This window comes from Scyliorhinus canicula, chromosome 17 (assembly GCF_902713615.1).
Source record: "Scyliorhinus canicula chromosome 17, sScyCan1.1, whole genome shotgun sequence".
NCBI lineage: Eukaryota > Metazoa > Chordata > Chondrichthyes > Carcharhiniformes > Scyliorhinidae > Scyliorhinus > Scyliorhinus canicula.
In genome coordinates, this window is record NC_052162.1 from 96,257,385 (window position 1) to 96,263,384 (window position 6,000).

The window sequence follows — 6,000 nt, forward strand, 5'->3', positions numbered from 1 at the left end:
AAAGATGTGAAAATAGCATGGTTCTTGTGATTTTAATTTCCCCCATATTGACTGGGACTCCTTGAGTGCCAGAGGTTCGGATGTGTTAGGTGTGGTAGACTTTTTTGAAACAGTTTGTTGATAGTCCAACCAGGGAAGGGACTTTACTGGACCTGGTATTGGAGAATGAGCCCAGCCAGCTGACCAACGCTTCAGTATGGGAACGTTTTGGGAATAATGATCATAATTCTGTAAGTTTTCGAATACGTACAGATATGGACAAGAGTGGTCCTCGAGTGGTCCTCGAGTGAGGGTGATAACTGGGGAAAATCCAACCACAATACAATTCGGCAAGAGTTGGAGAATGTGGATTAGGAGAGGATATTTGAGGATAAATTCACATTTGATATGTGGGAGTCTCTGAAAGACCAATTGGTTAGTGTGCAGGACAGGCATGCCCTTGCAAAAATGAAGGACAGAAATTGCAGGATTAGGGCACGATGGCAGACAGGGGAAAATGTGAGACAAATCTAAAAGAAAAAGGAAGATTACATAAGGGGCGAAATTCTCAAACCCTCAGCAGGGGGCCCCCTCCGTGGCAGAGATTCCACCCGGGAAGTGGCGGCGGCGGGAATCACGCCACTCCAATCGGCGAGGCGCCTGCGGTGATTCTCCGGCCCGCGATGGGCCGAAGTCCCGCCGCTGGGAGGTCTCTCCCGCCGCCAAGGTTTGAACCACCTCTGGTGGCGGCGGGATTGGCGGCGTGAGCGGGCCCCCGGGGTCCTGGGGGGGGCGGGGGGCGGTCGGACCCCGGGGGGGTGCCCCCACGGTGGCCAGGCCCGCGATCGGGGCCCCCCGCTCAGACTCTGGGCCAGTGCCCTGGGTGCATTCTTTCTCTTCCGCGGCCGCCACGGCCTCCACCATGGCGGAAGTGGAAGAAAAACCCACATCGCGCATGCCCTGACCGGCGAAAGCGTTTCGGCCAGCCCCGCTGCCAGGGGCGCCGGTTTTTTGCACCAGTCTTCTGGTGCCAACCGCTCCAGTGCGGGGCTAGCCCCGAAAGGTGCGGAGAATTCCCTACCTTTGGGGAGGCCCGACCCCGGAGTGGTTGGCGCCACTCCCCTACGCCGGGACCCCCCGTCACGCCGGGTAGGGGAGAATCCAGCCCAAGGTCTCGGCAATTAAAAGCAGACAAAACTTTTGAAGATTGGAGGGAATGTAGGAACAAAGTCTAACAGGGAGTTAGGAAGGCTAAAAGGGGCCATGAAATGTCATTGGCAAGCAGGGTCAAGCAAAATCCCAAGGCCTTTTATACATATATAAGGAGCAAGAGGGTAGATAGGGAAAGAGTAGGCCCACTCAAGGACAAAGGAGGGAAGTTAGAACATAGAACATAGAACGATACAGCGCAGTACAGGCCCTTAGGCCCACGATGTTGCACCTACATGGGAAGTCAAAAACTAAAGGCCATCTAACCTACACTATGCCATTATCATCCATATGCTTATCCAATAAACTTTTAAATGCCCTCAATGTTGGCGAGTTCACTACTGTTGCAGGTAGGGCATTCCACGGCCTCACCACTCTTTGCGTAAAAAACCTACCTCTGACGTCTGTCCTATATCTATTACCCCTCAATCTAAGGCTATGTCCCCTCGTGCTAGCCACCTCCATCCGCGGGAGAAGGCTCTCACTGTCCACCCTACCTAACCCTCTGATCATTTTGTATGCCTCTATTAAGTCACCTCCTAACCTTCTTCTCTCTAACGAAAACAACCTCAAGTCCATCAGCCTTTCCTCATAAGATTTTCCCTCCATACCAGGCAACATCCTGGTAAATCTCCTCTGCACCCGTTCCAAAGCTTCCACGTCCTTCCTATAATGAGGCGACCAGAACTGTACGCAATACTCCAAATGCGGCCGTACCAGAGTTTTGTACAGCTGAAACATGACCTCATGGCTCCGGAACTCAATCCCTCTACCAATAAAGGCCAACACACCATAGGCCTTCTTCACAACCCTATCAACCTGGGTGGCAACTTTCAGGGATCTATGTACATGGACACCGAGATCCCTCTGCTCATCCACACTGCTAAGAATTTTACCATTAGCCAAATATTCCGCATTCCTGTTATTCTTTCCAAAGTGAATCACCTCACACTTATCTACATTAAACTCCATTTGCCACCTCTCAGCCCAGCTCTGCAGCTTATCTATGTCCCTCTGTAACCTGCAACATCCTTCCACACTGTCTACAACTCCACCGACTTTAGTGTCGTCTGCAAATTTACTCACCCAACCTTCTGTGCCCTCCTCTAGGTCATTTATAAAAATGACAAACAGCAACGGCCCCATAACAGATCCTTGTGGTACGCCACTCATAACTGAACTCCATTCTGAACATTTGCCATCAACCACCACCCTCTGTCTTCTTTCAACTAGCCAATTTCTGATCCACATCTAGTATGCTAGCTAGATGGATAAAGAACTGGCTTGTCAATAGGAGACAGAGAGTAGCAGTGGAAGGGAGTTTTTCTGAATTGAGATCTGTGACTAGTGCTGTTCCAAAGGGCTGGCCTCTCTGTTGTTTGTAATATATATATAAATGATCTGGAGAAAAATGTAGATGGTCTGATTAGCAAGTTTACAGATGACACTAAAATAGGTGGATTTGCAGATAGTAAAGGCAACTGTCAGAGAATACAGCAGAATATTGATACAGATTGGTGAGTTGGGCAGAGAAAAGGCAGATGGAATTCAATCTGGACAAAAGTGAGGTGGTGCAGTTTGGAAGATCAAACTCAGGTGTGAATTATGTCGTAAAAGACAGAATCCTTAAGAGCATTGACATACAGAGTGATCTGGGCATTTAGGTCCATAGTTCCATGAAAGTGGAAATGAACATGGAAAAAGTGGTCAAGAAGGCATACAGCATGCTTGCCTTAACCAGTCGGGACATTGAATACAAGAGTTGGCAGGTATGTTACAGTTGAGTAGAACTTTAGTTTGGCTGCATTGGAATATTATGAGCAGTTCTAGTCGTCACACTACCAGAAGGACGTGGATGAAAAATGAAAATCACTTATTGTCACGAGTAGGCTTCAATGAAGTTACTGTGAAAAGCACCTAGTCGCCACATTCCGGCGCCTGTCCGGGGAGGCTGGTACGGGAATCGAACCGTGCTGCTGGCCTGCTTGGTCTGCTTTAAAAGCCAGCGATTTAGCTCAGTGAGCTAAACAAGCCCCTCTTTGCTTTGGATGCTTTGGAGAGTGGAAAAAAGGTTTACCAGGATGTTGCTTGGTCTGGAGATTGTTAGCTATGAGGAGAAGTCAGGGCAGCACGGTGGCCTAGTGGTTAGCACAACCGCCTCACGGCGCTGAGGTCCCAGGTTCGATCCCGGCTCTGGGTCACTGTCCGTGTGGAGTTTGCACATTCTCCCCGTGTCTGCGTGGGTTTCGCCCCCACAACCCAAAAATGTGCAGAGTAGGTGGATTGGACACGCTAAATTGCCCCTTAATTGGAAAAAATAATTGGGTAATCTAAATTTATAAAAAAAAAAAGAAAAAAAAAAGCTATGAGGAGAAGTTGAATAAACTGATTATTTTCATTGGCAAGATGAAGAGTTAGGGGATTCCTAATTGATGTCTACAAAATTATGAGAGGTATAGACAGGCTGAATAGTCAGAAGTTTTTCCGTTGGTGGGAGACACAATTATAAGGGGGCACAGTTTCAAGGTGACAGGGGGAATGTTTAGGGGAGATGTGTGGTGAAAGAGGGTGGTGGTTGCCTGGAAAGCATTACCAGTAGAGGTAGTGGAGGCAGGCATGACAGCAACATTTCAGATGGATTTTGAGAGACAGATGAACAGGGCAGGAATGGAGGGATGCAGCGCGTTTGGACAATAAATAGCAAGTCTAAATCAGGAATCTCAATCAGTGCAGGCTTGGTGGGTCAAAGGACCTGTTCCTGTGCTCATAGAATTTACAGTGCAGAAGGAGGCCATTCGGCCCATCGAGTCTGTATCAGCTCTTGGAAAGAGCACCCTACCCAAGCCCACACCCTATTCCCGTAACCCAGTATTCCCACCCAACCTTCCTGAACACTCAGGACAATTTATCATTGCCCATCCACCTAACCTGCACACCTTTGGACTGTGGGAGGAAACCGGAGCACCCGGAGGAAACCCACGCACACACGGGGAGAATGTGCAGACTCCGCACAGACAGTGACCCCAGCCGGGAATCGAACCTGGGACCCTGGAGCTGTGAAGCAATTGTGCTAACCACTATGCGGTCGTGCTGCCCCAGTGCTGTAATGTTCTTTGTTCTGGAGAAAATCTGAATATCATTTCACTTTCTTGTTTTGATGATTTGAAATGTTTGAAATCTCAGTTTCAGATATTTTATGAAAGAAGTATATTTTTTCCAAAAGACAGTTGTGTGTGAGACCTGGGTGGATGGGCAGTGTCAGGGATTTGCTGTGGCTCTGGTCAGAGCTAGTCGAGGGGTCAGTGATTTAGTGACTGTTGCCCATAGATGTAAGTACGTGGCCATTTTAAAACTTTTGAAAACAATTTTCAAAAAAAATGTTAACAAGAGGTTTAGACATCCATGCACTAATATCGAACAGTGCTTTCTCACATAGAAATAGAAATAGAACATTACAGCGCAGTACAGGCCCTTCGGCCCACGATGTTGCGCCGTCCTGTGAAACCCCTCTAAAGTCCCTCTACACTATTCCCTTATCGTCCATATGCCTATCCAATGACCATTTGAATGTGTTTAGTGTTGGCGAGTCCACCACTGTTGCAGGCAGGGCATTCCACACCCTTACTACTCTCTGAGTAAAGAACCTACCTCTGACATCTGTCCTATATCTATCTCCCCTCAATTTAAAGCTATGTCCCCTTGTGCTGGACATCACCATCCGAGGAAAAAGGCTCTCACTGTCCACCCTATCTAATCCTCTGATCATCTTGTATGCCTCAATTAAGTCACCTCTTAACCTTCATCTCTCTAATGAAAACAGCCTCAAGTCCTTCAGCCTTTCCTCATATGATCTTCCCTCCATACCAGGTGTTGCTCGTTCTACTGTTAGTGTGATTAACATGCCTCCATTTAAAGGACATGTGCTTAACACTGGTTTGGCTCTGTATCTGTATCTATGCTCAGGAGTCGCCAGGTGCCGTAACAGAGACACCGTCACAAGTTATCAAGGTCAAGTTCAAAGCATTAAGTCTTAACACTGATCAGTAAGTCTAAACAATTAGTGTTTATTACAACAGATATAATAAATACTCATGCACATGCTGAAAGACTAATACTTATTTCTACTATTAAACGACTAAATACTTATCTAAGTAGGAACCAGCAAGGTCAGGGGACAAGGCCTTTGTTCCTTTCTGGACTGCACCTTCTGTTCACTAATAGTCGGCAAGAGTATAAGCAATGCCTGGGTCACGTAGCGATCGTTGTTTTGGCACTTACTGAAAGATGGCTGATGCTCAACGGCCGGTGATGAAAGACAGGATCTGGAGGCTGGGTTCGGAGTCAGGATGCAACAGCCTAGGCTGGAGTCTGGAAGCAACAGACCAAATCATGTGCTTGACCTTCGTTTTATAGGTCCTAGAGGTCCGTGCCCCTTGGGGCGGGCTCTTTCACCTGCTAGGTATCGATTGGGTCTTTCCCAATCGATATCATTCGAATTCCCCTATCCTGGAGTCGTTCCTCGATGGCGGGGGCGGTTCCTAGGGGTCATTGACCTGGGTTCTCTGGCGCCATTCTGGCTGGGTAGCTATCGAAAAGTATCCATTGATACTTAAACTGTTTCTTTTGTATCTGGGACTGGGCCGGTATCATCTCATTAATATGCAGATCGCTTTCCTATTTGCACCTTTGGCTGAGCCTCTGCACCTGCCTTAAAACCGTGTCTCACTGTTGAAAGCTTCTGCAAGCTGTTTGTCCTTACTATGGCTGTTTTTCCCTGCAGTCTTAGCAGTTCTCCATTTTGTAGACTGGTGT